This window comes from Pituophis catenifer, unplaced genomic scaffold, assembly GCF_029215685.1.
Source record: "Pituophis catenifer annectens isolate HBS135680 unplaced genomic scaffold, rPitCat1.0.hap2 SCAF_2, whole genome shotgun sequence".
NCBI classification, from domain to species: domain Eukaryota; kingdom Metazoa; phylum Chordata; class Lepidosauria; order Squamata; family Colubridae; genus Pituophis; species Pituophis catenifer.
This window is the reverse complement of record NW_027256882.1, coordinates 88,566,572-88,583,163: the sequence shown is the minus strand read 5'-3', so window position 1 is coordinate 88,583,163 and position 16,592 is coordinate 88,566,572. Positions and strand designations below refer to the sequence as shown.

The following is a 16,592-nucleotide window of genomic DNA, read 5'->3' as shown; positions in this document are numbered from 1 at the left end:
TGTGTTCCTTTCTTCTTCTGGTGGCCATTTTCTTTATTTTCTGAGCCCCATATGTTGCTGTCTCAAGCATCTCTTCCTCTCTAGGACTGGCATCCAATTAGAGAGGGCTCTCCATGAAGTGCCTTAGAACGGCCTCCTCCTCTGTTCAGGGAGGTTATCACATAGGAGAACTTGATGAGGATCCGGGGGAGAGTAAGAGGGAAAAAATGTCCACTTCCTCACAGCTTATGTTTTAAACAGTAAAGCTTTTGCCTTTTGATCAAGGATTGAGGATTAATAGGTTCCACCCCCTGAAAAAGTTTGAGAATCCCGGTTTAAAGAATGCTGTCAAATCAGTCTATTAGAAGATACACCAAGTGGAATAAGCCAATCTATTACCTCCAGAAATCTCATGACATCTTCAAAACTATAGATGGCCAACTTGCTCTGTACCATAGTGGCACAGTAAATCTGACCGCTTGATTAACATTGTATCACTAATGATTACATTCCAGAAGTAATTTGAGAAAAGGCTGACATGAAAGCGACCGACCCCAGAGAGTAAACAGCTAGCAATCAGAATCTCAGCAACGTGTTTGAAGATAAAGACTTCAAATAAAATGAAAGTAGGGAGAGTGCTCATGTCCTTGGTCTTTCCAGAATGACCACCTGTTGCAATAGTTTCAGTGTTTGCAATACATCTTATAAGCAAGTCAGTATCAATTTGCGCTGCCCACGGATTAAGGTACTGCTTGTTTTATATTTTCCACTGTGGAAAGATAGTGATTCCTTGAACGTATATCTTTTCTTCTGTAAGTAGATACAGTAATGTTGCCTATGTGGTATTGTATCACGGAAAGAGGAGAAAAGAGAACAGATTTCTATTCTGAAATAGGATTTGTCCAAAATTTGCTCAACAAAACCCCCTTCTCTTGTTAAATGCTTGTCAGAAACATATAAATACTAATTTCTGGAATCTGAGCACTGGTGAATGCACAGATGCCATATGTATAGCTTAAGGTTTCATGTATGTATTATAATATTAATAATTAACATGTCCCTTCCCACAGAAGGAGAGAGCAAGTGTATCAAATGATGAGCCTGTAGTACAGTGGACTAAAGCACTGTTATTAACATCTGCTGCTTGCAATTACTGCAAGTTCAAATGTCACCAGGCTCAAGGTTGACTCAGCCTTCCATCCTTTCAAAGGTAGGTGAAATGAGGACCCAGATTGTGGGGGCAATAAGATGACTTTGTATAAATATACAAAAGTATGAAGGCTATTGCTTAACGCATTGTAAGCCGCCCTGAGTCCCTGGAGAAGGGCGACATATAAATTTAAAAAAAAAATGCACAATTAACATCCCAATGGCTTGTTCTAGACACCTATGGGTGGGACTGAGGACAAGTGAACTGAGATGATTGTGGCTTAATCTTAAAACTCTTGGAAAAACAATAAAGAATCCAACTTTATGCTGCTTGATCCCCACTAGCTCCCATGGGCCTAAGCAGCAAAATTAGTATATTATATTTGGAGGGTAACAATCCAGCTAAATTTGTTTAACTGCCTGCCTACCTGCCTGACATTTCTAGGTCATCAACAATTCTGGTCAGCTTAACATGCAAAAAAACAGTAAATAATAAAAATAAAAACCCAAATACAGTGTGGAAGGGGAAACCACTAACTCCCCACCCCAACCCCAGAAATAAAAACAAACAAAAGGCTTACTTGGTGAAAAAGGCAAGTTTTTAATACACTTTTAAAGGCCTCTAAGATGTGTGTGGGGGTGTCATGTGAATCTCCCAGAGAATCCTGTTCCAGAGGGAAGGTGTAATAAAGAAGGCTCACCTCCTGGGACGTAGTAACTGGGACATTGCCTAACTGATGGGCCCAGGATTCATCTGCCAGATCTTCCCATGGACAGAAACCATGGGAAGCAGATAGGTCCTGAAACAGCCAGGCTTTATGCCCTGTAGAATCTTAAAACTAACAACCAGCTGCTTGAATTGCACCCAACGGGACAGGTTTCTAGGAAAGTCATTTCTGTTGGAAAAAGTCATCGTAGCTGGTTCCGTAATCCTTTATTTACTTGATTGAGAAATGTACAGATTTTTTTTCCTTTTCTTTTTTGAAAGCATATCTCCCTGCACCTTTTACAGTACCCTGATCTTCTAACATTTGCAAGAGACAATATTTTCTCTCTTTGGCATGTGGTGAAAAACATTTTCTGCTAATTCTTGTATACTGTTACAACATGTTTTCCCTGCCTACTTATATGGCAGTTCTAGAGAAAGTTGACTTCTGAGGATTCTATGTATTTATTGTTAAACTGGTCCCCAGACTTTCATGTCATCCAGGCAGCTTTCAGCACCCTATCTGAAATGGAGCTGACTGGAATGAACTCAGTAAACCAGCAATATATTATTACTACTGCTCATACATAACAGTTCAGTATAGCCATGTTGTGTCCTTTGCTCATCAGTTCAAAATAGCATCAAGCTTCTTTTAAAAAGCCACACACCTGTTTCTTTGGGGATTTTCAAATTTAACTTTAAACAATCTGGCAAAAGCAGAAAAAAGTCAAAGTTACAATAAGAGGATCAAAACAACAGAAAGTCAGTACTGAAGTGGTAGAACAATCACTCAAGCACTACAGCAAAATATAATTGATAGGATAACTTTCTTTTCTGAGGACTGTTAATGAGGTTAAACAAGGAGATAATAAGCTGTTGCAGAAACCCCTTAAACAATAATAATAAAATAGACTTGCAGCAGGGAGATCCCTTGATTTAAGGACGGATATCACTCCCTGTTAAAACTAATTGATTAGTGCATGGATCTCATTCACTATAATACTGGCCATTGAACGGTAGGACTGCCAGATCAGAACTGCAGAAATATGGATGATCATTAAATGGCATCAAAGTATTGAATGGTTTTCTTCATCTATTTACTAACGTCAGAATTGCAGCCTGGAACTGATAGCACTGTGCATGAATAAGGAACTTGGGTCCCATTTCTTATCAGCTCCAGGCAACATGACAAATGATCAGTCATGATGTGATGTGGAGTCTAACAAGGGTTGGAAGATGGAATGTTAATGTGCACCGTGTCCAGTTTATTGATAATTTCACAAGATATACAAACTATATTATTTAATATAATATAAATTATCGTCCGGTCTCCAACCTTCGCTTCGTGGCGAAGGTTGTTGAGAGCGTGGTCGCGCAACAGCTCCCCCAGCACTTGGATGAAACAACGTATCTAGATCCGTTCCAGCCGGGCTTCAGGCCAGGGTACAGCACGGAAACGGCATTGGTCACGTTGGTAGATGATCTCTGGAGGGCTCAGGACAGGGGATGCTCCTCTGTCCTGGTCCTGTTAGATCTCTCAGCGGCTTTTGATACCATCGACCATGGTATCATGCTGCACCGGCTGGAAGAGTTAGGGGTGGGAGGCACTGTGTTGCGGTGGTTCTCCTCCTTTCTCTCTGGCCGGTCACAGTCTGTGTTGACAGGGGGGCAGAGGTCAACCCCGAGGCCCCTCATATGCGGGGTGCCGCAAGGGTCGGTCCTCTCGCCCCTCCTGTTCAACATTTATGTGAAGCCGCTGGGCGAGATCATCCGTGGTTTTGAGGTGAAGTACCACCAGTACGCTGACGACACCCAGCTGTACATCTCCACCCCAGACCACCCCAACGATGCCCTTGAAGTGATGTCCAGGTGCCTGGAGGCCGTGCGGATCTGGATGGGGAGGAATAGGCTCAGGCTCAACCCATCCAAGACCGAGTGGCTGTGGTTTCCGACGTCCCGATATAGTCAGTTGGTGCCATCACTGACTATTGGGGGCGAATCATTGGCCCCCACGGAGAGGGCGCGCAACTTGGGCGTCCTCCTGGATTCACGGCTGTCTTTAGAAGAGCACTTGACGGCCATGACCGGGAGGATTTTTCATCAGGTTCGCCTGATTCGCCAGTTGCGTCCCTTTCTGGATCGGGACTCGTTATGCACCGTCACTCATGCCCTTGTCACCTCCCGCCTGGACTATTGCAACGCTCTCTACATGGGGCTCCCCTTGAGGAGCACCCGGAGGCTCCAACTGGTGCAGAGTGCGGCCGCGCGGGTGGTAATGGGAGCGACATGGCGTTCCCATGTAATACCTCTCCTGCGTGAGCTGCACTGGCTCCCGGTGGTCTTCTGGGTGCGTTTCAAGGTTTTGGTTACCACCTTTAAAGCGCTCCATGGCTTAGGACCTGGGTACTTGCGGGACCGCCTACTATCACCAATAGCTTCCCACCGGCCGGTACGCTCCCATAGAGAGGGGCTCCTCCGGGTGCCGTCGGCCAAACAATGCCGACTGGCGGCCCCCAGGGGGAGAGCCTTCTCTGTGGGGGCACCTACTATCTGGAACGAGCTCCCCCCAGAGATACGGAGGATCCTGGATCTGCGCACCTTCCGCCGCGCTTTAAAGACCTTATTATTTCACCAGGCGGGCCTGGCCTAATTTTCTCCCTCTTTTATAAAAGATTTTTAATTTTTAAATATCTTTTAGTATTTTATACATTCAATTTTAAAATTGGTTTTAAAAAGTTTGGGGTTTTAAATTTGTCGGGGCCAAAATTATTTAATTTGATTTTATTCTACTTTTAAATTTTGTATGTGTTTTATTGTTTGGCTGTGCACCGCCCTGAGTCCTTCGGGAGTAGGGCGGTATAGAAATCAAATCAAATAAATAAATAAATAAAAAATAATGGATACCAATTGTTTATTTTTTTAAATATCTAATTTGTCTTTTTATTTTTTACTAGGAACAATCTATTTAGGTAGAAAACCGTGGAACAGTTGTACAAATGCCTATATATCAGGGATGGGCAACTGTGGCCCTTTTACAACCTGTGGACTTCAACTCCCAGAATTCCTGAGACAGTTTGGCTGTCTCAGGAATTCTGGGAGTTGAAGTCCATAGGTTGTAAAACGGCCACAGTTGCCCACCCGATATATATGTTTTATAGAACTTAAATGTTTTTTAGGTTTCTGAAAGGGTTCCTTCACCATCAGTTGGGATACTTATACTTCCTCCTTCCTACTTTCTCCTGCTTGGATATCTAGGATTTTATGAGTATGTCCAGAAATATTCCCACATACTTTTTTTTATACTTTTAGAAATAGCTAAAATTCCACTTTCAAAGCACCAAATTATCACTTTAAAAATTCTGTACTTTACCTTTTGTTAGCCTTTCCCTTTATACTGTATGTAAAGTGCTGGGCAGTTTTCCAGCAAATGAATGTTCTGAAGTAAAAAAAATGAAGAACGTGTTCTGTTGTATTCCTGTGAATACAACTTGAATTCTAAAGATGTGAAACACCTGGGCAAAGTAATTACAAAACCTACTTTTAAGAGACAATTCTTTTATTCATTAACATGTCACAACCAACCAGTTATTAGAGACTTTATAGTAAACGAAATTACCACATTTTTAGGAAACAGAATGATTATTAAGAAAGCTTTTTTCATCTTTTTAAAATTTAGAAATATTTATAACTTAACAGTTATACATAAGGCTCACTGAACAATGAATAATTTTATACTTTTGGAATTCTGGTATAAAAAAGAGAGGTACATACCCAAATACTGTAAATCACTTTCATGTACACTTGTACATTCACATGAAATGAACAGATATGGATGAAAGAGAAGTATAAATCTTCCACTTATGCAGACAATATAGCCCAGTTTTCTTTGTTATTCTTTTAAAGATAGGCTTCATGAAGGCTTGGTCCAGTTATGAAAAACTTATTGGTTTTGTTTGTTTTTATTATTATTGTATTGTGAGTTGATAGACTGTAGGGTCTCCTGTTTGGGTGGGGGGGTGGGGGGTGGACTAGATGACCTACAAGATCCCTTCCAACTCTGTTAATCTGTATCTGCTCTTTTAAAGGTCAAAACCAGCACCTTGAAGTGGACCTGGAAACAGACTGGCAACCAATGTAGCTCACACAGCAGAGATGTAACTCTGTTCTAGAAGTACACATAACTGCCTGTGCCACTGCATTTTGCACCAGCTGAAGCTGCCAGATACTCTTCAAGGGCAGCCCCATGAAAAGCACATTAGAGTAATCCAAGTAGGAGATGACTAGGTTGTGAGTGATTGTGAGCACAACCCCCTAGTCCAGGAAGAAGGCACAACTGATGCACAAAATGAAGCTATGAAAAGGCTGTTAGCCACAATTCTATGAATAGGAGTCATGAATCCAGGAGGAGCCCCAGGCTGCATACTGGGTTTCTCTCAGGCTACACAACCCATCCAGCAGGAAAGATGCCATAGTCTTGAAATTGGCAGGACCCAAAAACCAGGGCCACTCATCTTTGCCAAGGTTCAACTGAAGCCTGATGTTTTTCAGATCCTCCCAGTCTTTAGACACCTCCCAACTCTTTGAAAATAAGTGCTATTAAATTGAATAGCGCTCCTTCCCAGGTAAATTTGTATGGTATGCTACAAAGCTCTTCATCTAAAGTGATTCTCAAAATTATTTCTCAGATTCTATATTAATAGCATCTTCCTAGGACACATTGTGTATTTTGTATCTATTACTTGATTATTGCAGGATAATATATTTATGACATTGCATTGCAGAATCTAGAAGAATTATGGCCACAATTCATTTCTATCCATCTGTATCCTTTTAAAAAAATCATTATATTTATTTAGTAATAAGGTCCACAAATCCATCTTGAACTGGCATTATGTTGCCCAAAGACATAATGTCCTGTAAACAATCAGCCACATTTGTACACAAGGAAAGATATGTTGTGCAGTGCCTGTAAGACATTTGGGTCTTAAAGATGTCCCAAATATAATTCTGTCAACTGCTTTTTGCTTAAGGTTGTAACACTTGTAAATAGTCAATGTGGTCCCTGTCCCTGTAGAATGAACACACTAGATATGCTATATTCCAAATTTATTTTCCTTTTAGGAAGTGAACACAGAAATATTAAAAGCATCTCTTCCTTACATAAACAATCCCCCGTCTCATTCCCTGTTGCTAAGATTGTAAACCAATCAATAAACAAAAATGGCCATATTTAAATCTAGACTAATATGATAGCTCCATATGGAATTGCTTGTGAACATTGTTGGGACGGATCAGCTGTTGCAAAATGTACAGGCCTGTCATATAAGAAATGTGTCACTATAAGCAATTAATGCCAGTGTTTTGACATCTGCCTCTGCTCTGCTGGATACCATTCTGTAATCCAGAAAAACCTACCTCAGTCCCAACACAAAAGCAGGAGCTAAGGCAGTGGTGAAATCCATTTTTTTTTACTACTGGTTCTGTGGGCGTGGCTTGGGAGGTGTGGCAGGGGAAGGATACTGAAAAATCTCCATTCCCACCCTACTCCAGGGGAAGGATACTGCAAAATCCCCATTCCCTCCCCACTCCTGGGGAAAGATATTGCAAAATCTCCATTCCCACCCCACTCTGGGACTAGCCACAGGTGTTATTTGCCGGTTCTCCGAACTGCTCAAAATTTCCACTACCGGTTCTCCAGAACCAGTCAGAACCTGCTGGATTTCACCCCTGAGCTAAGGTATACTTTGGCCACCTAATGAGAAGGAAGGACTCACTGGAGAAGAGCCTAATGCTGGGAAAGATTGAGGGCAAAAGAAGAAGAGGACGGCAGAGAATGAGGTGGCTGGATGGAGTCACTGAAGCAGTAGGCATGAGCTTAAATGGTCTCCGGGGGATGGTAGAGGACAGGAAGGCCTGGAGAAACATTGTCCATGGGGTCACGATGGGTCAGACAGGACTTCCCAACTAACAACAACAAGGTGTAGCCATCTGCAGAACACCTGTACTAAGGGATTCAGTTGCATAATCTGCGGACCTGCTGAACACTTAACTCTGGCTTTTCATCCGGAAATTTCAGTGGTTGTGCGTCCACACGCTCACCGACTTGGCGTTCTCCAGCTAGATTGGGCCAGCTCCAAAAATCCCAGCCAGCAGCTACCCTCCAAATACAACACGTGTACTCAAACGTCGAGCTAACTTAAGTTTAGGATCCTTAAACTAAAATTCCAATATTTTCGGGGAATAACGTCGTACGTAGCTTTTATTAACCCCTTTTTCTACAGCTGTTTCCTTGCACTTTACAGATGTGGAGATATAGAATACCTTCCTCCCCGGGTAACCTCAGCAGTTCCCTATAAAACAAGGATATTTTAGGGTTTCCGAAAAGATTTCAGCCTTGGCCTCGCTTCTACAAAGAGGCGCTGCAATGTAGCCTATGAGGCCGGGCCTCAGGAAAGCACTTGCACCCCCCTCCTGGGTTTTGTCCCTTGGAGGAAAGGAGAAACCCAAGAGGGCTTCGCAGGTGGGGCGATGCATGTGCGGGATTTCTTTCACCTCCCGCAAGAATGTCGGGACCCACCAATCGGAACCCGACAAGCTGAAATCTTACTCAGTTTTGCCCAATAAGAAATATAAGGAGGGGCGTGGTCTCCATTCTGGGAGTTGAGGGGGGGGGGGAACAGTGTAAGCAGATCCCAGAAGGTGTAGCCCGAGGAACGCGCACGGCGAAGAAGAGGCGTGGCTTGGCTCGGAGAGGAGGCGTGTCCTGCGGTCGGGTAGGGGGAGTTCTTGCGCGTGAGGCGGAGTCCGACGAGTTGAGTTAGGTTGGGCTGGGCTGCCGCTGGCCAAACAAGCCGACGCTGCCGAGCGGCGATGTGTGTGTTGCAGCTCGAGCTCGGGCAGGCTCCGTGATTGGTTGTGGCGCGCTCGTGCCGGCGGTTGCTAGGCTCCTGTGCGCCGCCCCTCCCCCAGGTACGTGTCGCGCGCCGTCGCGCTTGCTCTGTCGCCTGGTCTGTCGGTCACTGTGCCGGTGGCGGGTCCCGGGAGGGAGCGGCCTCCTCGCGGGCCGCACTTCGGAAGGGCTGGCGGGGCGGGGTGGGCAAGGAGCGCGCGAGCCCCGTGGTAAGTGAGCCCGGGCGCCGGAGAAGCTTCGTAAAGCATCGGTGGAAAGCTGGGTTGCGGGACTCCGGGAAGTCCTGAGGCCTCTCGGCGCCCCGGATTAAGTTGCAGCGGTTGGCGCTTTGGGCGTTCTCAACACCCCCCCCCCCTCCCTCAAAGGCTCTGGCGCCTCCTTTCTCTCACAGCCGCGTCCTGGTGGATGGGCTTCCCCTGGTGATCTTCGCCGTGGGTCTCTCACCTTGGGCCTGGGCCGCTGCCCTCCCGGCCGAAGGGGCGTGTGGCGGTGAGGTAGCCGGTGAGCGGGGGAACCTTGAATGCAACCGAGACAAGCTCAGCAGGTGCAGGTGGCCTTTGGGCATGGAGGGGGGGGGGTGCGCGCTGAGGTGCCTCAGAGCTAGGTTGGTGAGCCTTGTGTTGTCATTGACGGGGAAACGTTGGGAAATAAGAACCTAGGCTAGGAAACTGAGCGGTCTGTCCTTACAGCCGAGGAGGGTAGCTCTTGTTTCTTTGCCATTTTTAGTGATCATTGAAGGCCTTTCTCAGAAACGCTGCAGTTGTTTCTCTTGGTGAGGAATAGATGTTTTTGTTAATATGGCACTACTGAACAGGCAAGGTTCTTTAGGTTTTGGCCAAAAGTTCTGGAGATATCCAAGTTAAGAGATTCAAAAAGGGGTTGGGAAATCGTTAAAAGGTTCCATTGTATACTATATGCCGAATAGAATAGTGTAACATTCATTTGCAATGTCCAGAATTCACAGCCACTGTAATTTGATTTAGATAAAAGTATTCAGCATTATGTCTCTGTGGGCCTTCCAACAATCTTGTAAAATAGGAAACCAAGAAATATAATCCTTTGCTGTCAGTAAAGTATGTACTGGTTGGCTTGCAGCTGTGTGTAGCTAATTTTTACAGTTGGAAGTACCAGGGGCTTTTTAAGTGCTAGGCAGGAGATAGTGTTTTCCTGTTGGTGCATGTTTATATATTAAAGTTATCTTCATGTTTGTGGCCCGGAGAGTTAGGCCTGCAGGAATCATTGACAAGTTAAATGTAAGTTTGTTTAAAAAGATCGATGTATTCACCAGAGGTTCTATTGATCTGTAAAGTAATGTCTTGGAATCGTTATTCTTGTAGGTAATGCTGTCATGATACCAGTAAGTGCTGGTATCCACCATATGGAGAATAAACAATGCATTTCAAAAGCTGAATTTAGTTCAAACATTCAGCTAAATTTATAAATCCTCTGTATATTTAGAAGCGATACGTAAGGGCATGTTCAAATAGTGACCTCCTTAGCTGATGTAGTGGACATTTCCCCCATATTGCACTAGTTCCACAATTATTTGTTCTGGACATATGAACGTGTACAGAACTTACTTATACTGATTATAGGAATTAGACCCTGCTGCTTTTGCATAGTTGATCTTTTTAAAGGTTTCCAAAATACCAGTAGTTGACGCTTAAGTATGTATTGTGGACTTGGCTTCTTGGGAAATAACTCCTAATATAAATGTTATTTGAAATGTTGCATTCAGTATGCAAAGTTATGTTTCCAGGAAATATTACTGAAAAGCCTTGTGTATCATGCATGTAACAAAAATACAGTAAAAGAAAGAAAATCCTTTAAATATATGTGTTGATAGTTTAAACCTGATTAACTGCTCTAAAACAATTCCAATGAAGGCCCTGGCAAAAGAGATCCCTTAGAGAAAACTTTACAGTACATTTTAACTACCTTAATAAAGTATCTTAATAAAGAGGAACTTCAAAGCATGATTGCAGCAAAAGTTTAAAAATCTGATACAAAGTTTTTAATTTCTAACATGAATGCAGAGTAAGTAAGAAAAAGAAAAGAGGTAACTAAATTTTGCTTTTTTCCATAGAAAGGCAACTGCTTTTTTTGAAAATCTGGAACGACCTCAGGGTTTACTTTTTTTATGTTTTGTGCTGGAGTTCTAAAACTAGACCTTGACCCTTTGAGAGAGTAAGCAGAGCGATTTTCTCTGTTGTGTTCTTTTTCCTCCATTAATATTTCACAGAGAAAAGTTACTATGTAAACAGCTTCCACATCAATTCATACCTCATTTGCTGATTTTTAGACTGAAACATTACAGTACATGAATTCCTAAGATGTTTGTGTTCTATCTTGAAATTATTTGACTCCTTTATAAATTATGTGCTAATTTTTATGTTACTTTTCAAACAATTATGTTCTGAACTTATGTCAATTTGAGAGGCTGGCTCTGGTAGCAGTTTGCAAATTAGGATATTCCAAGAAGGCAAGTGAAAAGAAAGTTTCAGGAGGCAAATGTTGAATTCAGAGGTAATAGTAAACTAAAGCAGTTATTTATTTTCAGTATCTCTCTTTGCTGTTATTTTTGCTTAAATATTTGAAGGATAGATGAGACCAAAATGTTTTTTCAATTTTCCCTTTCTAGTAGAATTGTTCATAGAAGGTGAGTATTCTGTCTCTAACAATATAGTAACTTTATTCCAGCTGTTCTTTCTCTGTGATATGTGGTTGTATTGCTTTCCCCTTGTGAAGGTGTTTTTCTTGTGATGAAGGGTTATAATTTTGAGGTCTCTCTTGCTCCTGGCTAATATATGAAATCAGAATATGGTGGTATTCAGCTGTCTAGCTTAAGGCACTGAATAATTATGTGATTAATATTAATTACAAATTATTTGGGACTTCTTTGGAGCTGTTGGTTAAATGGCAAGTCAGAGGCGGTAAAATTATGCAATATTTTATATTGACCTGCTTTGATAAACAGTTCTATAACTTTTACTGCCTAAAAGATTAGCAGGTTTCTTATAGAATATACTAACATTTTGTGTTAACATTCCAAGTGAATAAAAATGTTTTATGGTCAACTCTTGGTTCAGCATAAGGGCTTCCCTTGCTTGTATTAAGAGTGCTAATAATTTAGGACAAAAATCATTCCTTAGTTTAGGGACAAGGAAAGTTCCTCAATGTACAAAAAAATAATTTTCTGAGTACCCAATGCAAGATGTTTTATGGATCCCCATTTTTACAAAGACATAACTATTTTAAATGTGTTACTAAGCCACATTCTTTTCTCAAATGCATAGAGAATGAGGAAAAGTTCCTTTTAATAAAGATGTATGGTGGTATGTTGGCTGTAACCTGCATACCAATTATGTTTGTTCATTAATTCCCAAATGGTGTATCAGTTGTACTGCATACTTGCTATGCTAAATAAGTTAAATAAAGAGTACTGTGCATACTTAGTATGCACACAAACTATAGGCTGCTGCTGCATATGTTCTTATCTCTCTCCAATAAGACTTCACTGGAGGTTTGCAGTTCTATGTAGTCTCTGCATTCATTATAATTTGAGCATGCAGTCACTTCCAATTCTTGACATGCAGCGGGATTCTTGCCTTCAAAGGAAGCTGCCCATTGTATTCAGCCAGATGGCATGCCATGAACATTGATGTATGCAAAAATGAAGGAGGTATTCCTTTGAATGAGCATATTTCTATGCACTCCAACACAAATCCTTTTAAATCTAATGTTTAGAATTTCTCTGGTAAGTAAATGCACCTTTTTTCAGACATTTGGGAAGCATTGCACCAATTTAACTAGGCTGATAGTGATTAATGTAATTCTTGTTTGTATATGAATCTGGCTTCTTGGTTAGATTGTAAACCACCATTGCACAGAAATAATTCAAAATAGAATCAGTCCAGAGCATTGAAGAGTAACAGTATACTGGTAAATTTCTTTTTTGATTTCATAATTTGGATAAAGACAAAAGAGTTCCATACACATTTTGCTTCTATTTTAGCTACCTTGCATTTGATTGTAACTCTTCCTTGATTAAAGTATGATGGGAACTTCAGCATATAAAATCAAGAATGCATTTGTAGTGTAAATATTCTGGCCTGTTTCAGTAAATACTTCAAATGGAAGAGAATCCTTAGTTTTTAATTGTGAATTTGATAAGTTGTTGAGCTCCATTGTTAAACATCAACACATGTGAAGTGCTTTTTTTGTTTCTCTTGAAAAAACTCTGATATATTTCATATCTCATTCCTATTTTTTTAAACTTCCCATACATAATTACTTGGTTCTGTACAAGATTTAACTGGCAAATTGCTGCCATAAGACTTAATTCATAATGGAAGCCCTTCCAAAATAATATGTGAAGGCAATAATCATTGATTGTAAGTAGCTTTAGAAATCACCACCACAACAAATATGATGGGATTATTGCAGAGCTGGTATCTTAGAGTCTTAGAGCATATAGAGCTTTTTTATTCTTGATATTGCAGTGATAAAATGGACTACTTAATTGTTGCAAAATATTTATATAGCTCTCTTGGGATGTGTTATCAGTGTTCTTAATTACTAAAAGAAGAAAGAAAAAAGGTGCAAAGTATAGGTTTTCATATCTACTATTTCTTTGTGAATTGACTTTTGAATGCTAATCATGAGACACATTGAATATATATCTTGACATTTCACTAGCCACAGCACATATTCATTGTCTTACATGGATGGCATTGCCAGAAATTCATTGTACCAAGAAATAAATTATGTACTCTCTAAAGACATCAGGCACTAGTAACGAAGGATAAATAGATCATTTTTGGATTTTCTGTTAATTTCTCCAAGATTCTTGAGTAAATTGCCACCTGTTTTTTTCCCCTACTGTTATCATATAATCTTGGTGGTTATTGTAAAGAAAAGCAATTTAAATTTAAAACATTTATGGAATAAAGAGACAATGCCTTGTGTAGAGAAGAACAGCGAAAGAATAGAACCGAGTATTGAATGTATTATCAATTTTTTTAAAAAAATAGGCAGAAAAATCTCCCAGGATCTGTAGTGGGAATTAGAAATATTTATGTCAGTCTAATGTATAGAACTGGTTATTACCAGTAGTAAACTAACATTTTCAACTCCAGAACAATGGCTAATACAATAAACAATTTTAGCGATGATAACATGAACTCTATGAAAATTTCATGTCACTTTTGAGAAGAAGGTGATTTCACCAGTGATCAAATTCTGGTTTTTCACAGACAAAATGATTGGAAAAAATCAATATATTCTTAAGGATAGACATTTAACTCAGTATTGCAAACAGGAGAGATCCAACATGATTAATAAGGGGGCATTTTTGTTACCAGTATGTAGACCTACGAAGCAAGTAGTCAATGCTTTGCTCATGGACTTCCTGAAAGCGTTTAGCTTCCTACTACAGGAATATTGTTGAATTAAATGGATTCCTGGCTAGATTCACCATTCTGGATCTACTTTTCTATTTTAATTGGTAAACATTGTCTTTTTACAGAAAATTGTATCTACAGTGTCTAAAGTATATAATTTCATGTTCAAAATATCTCAGTTTTACCTAGTTCGATACTTGTCAGTGCAGAGTTGTGCGGTTATAGTGTCCCTCATTTTTGTTTTTTATTGCTTAATGGAATTAAATAAGTCATTCCTACAAAAAATTCATTTGCAGATTGAATCAATTTTGCCTTTTGTTTTAATAATGAATTAATAAATTCTGGATCAGTAGTGGTAACATTCTTTACTATAATTCTTTAAAATGCTTTCAAAAGTACATACAAAAACCAATGTCAATTATATAAACTTCCTCAAGAATAAATATAGTTTATAGGGAAAATGTAAATCTCCCTCTCTAAAAGTAGATTACTACTATCTTTGATAGCTCCCATACAGATATTACAAGTTTGACAAAGAATAAATAATTTCTGCTAGAAGGAATAGATGGCTGGCTTTACATTTTATTAGGTTAGGGATTGGAAAAGAGGAACGTCTCTAGCCACTGTGCATTGTGCATTGGAGTGAAAAGATGTAATTAATCAGTCAGAATTTTGTGTAAGCAATTACAGAGATTACTTGTAACTTTTCATTACTGTTCGGTAATGGAATGTCATAACAAAAGTATGTGAAACCAGTAACGTTAATTATAGGTGGAGCTGATAAGATGTGCTTAAGTCAGAAGTAAGGTTGACTAACTTGTAGATTTGAATTGTTCACAATAAACCTTGTTCACAATACATTAACTTCTGGTTCAAATTTTGTACATCAAGAGATTAAAGAAAACTATATAAAAGCCCCAAGCTGCTGTCAACAGACTCACTTTCAAAGCTGTGACATTTTCCTAGCAAAATTTGTTGTTTAGTTTGTAGTAAAGTGAGTTGGAACTATTAGGTCATGACTTAATGTATGGTACCTAATAAAGACCTGGAAAATGTTTTTAACATGGATATTGGCCAGTTAGTAGCTGGTTAATACAATTATGATCTTTTGTTGTTCTTAGATTAATATGCATGCACACAAATTTGAATGTGTAGTTTTTATTATGTCATGTAGTAAAACATTTAACTGATTCTTGTTGCAGGCCTTTCCGTGTTTTAAGCTGGTCTAGTGTCATGGAACAGGCATTCTTATAAGATGCCCAGAGTTACCATGTAGGGAAGATGGATGACATAAAAATTTAAAATAAATTAAATAGAATTTGAAATTTCATCATTTGGGGTCATTTAAATCAAGATAAACTTTGACTAAGTTTTAGTTTTTTTTAAATTGGGGGCTACAGTGATATTATAAAGTTTAAAAAGTCAGGAAATTTAATTAAACAACTCAGCAGTACTCTTTGGTGTTTGTCTTGAGAATTGTCCCAAGTTAAAAATCCATAAAAAATTGGCTAGCATTGGGGAAATTGAAATGAGCAATGATTTTCATAGGGCCGAGAACATGGATAATGGTTGATTCTGGGGAATGGGGGGGGAAAGGACAAGTTCAGTCTGATTAACATCATGTATCCGAGATTTGTTTCCTGCTTGACAGCCATTGAATTCAGTCCAGATTTTCCAGCCTGTTAATCAGCAGAGAATGAGAAAATGAGAGGATGTGAAAGTAGATTTGGTGTTTAAAAGAAAGCTGTAGTCCCTGACAATTTTGTTAGCCAAGTGCTATCTCTTTTTCTTATGAAATATGATTTATGCCATGCCTTCCCTTGCTTATGTCACCTTGGCTAAGTATCTCTAAACATCCTACTCTATAAATAGAAAACAATTACAATTAAAGAGCTCCCTGTCCTGTTCCTGTAGTTTGGTAATTTTGGAGAAATAAATAAATAAAAATCCATGCTACATGGATTCCTTGTAATCTTAATTTGTTTTCACAACACTTATCTGAGACAGTTAAAGAACTAATAGCTGCATTAGCACTAGCTGCATTAGCACAAGCTGCATTAGCACAATATGTTAAACTTGGTTAACTTCTCACTTTAGAGTGGGGAGGATGGTTGGCTTAGTATGCTAAGTGAATGTAAGCCATTTGGTTTGTTATTTCTCAGTTGGTTTTTTGAGAACCCAGAAAACAGGTTAATTGAGTAACCAAGTTCGGTATGTTGTGCAAACATACTACATGTCCTGTGTAGTACATATCAATTTTGGTATTCTTTTGCTTCTTTAATTTTACAGTGTTGTTAATTTGTTCAATAAGTTTTCTTTGCATTTCCAGTCTGTGTGCTACTGCTTAATTTAGAGTGCACTGCAGACATATTTATACTAGTCCAGGCATGCTGATTTGCTTGCTTTTAATATTGGTTGCACCACAGTAGTATCCTAAATATAGGTT

The 16,592-nt window shown here is 39.8% G+C and overlaps 1 protein-coding gene across 3 annotated transcripts in view; it reads left to right on the top strand.

The window, feature by feature from the left end:
• The first annotated feature begins 8,712 nt into the window (after nt 1-8,712).
• Nucleotides 8,713-16,592, top strand: part of DAG1 (dystroglycan 1) — a 96,848-nt gene continuing 88,968 nt past the window's right edge. The window contains exon 1 of one of the 3 annotated variants that reach the window (XM_070937123.1): nt 8,713-8,803. The gene's annotated coding sequence lies outside the window, so the exon portion shown is untranslated. Of the gene's footprint in view, nt 8,804-8,865; nt 8,954-9,227; nt 9,289-16,592 lie in introns of those variants that run through there. The other 2 variants (XM_070937121.1, XM_070937122.1) reach the window with 2 other exon arrangements.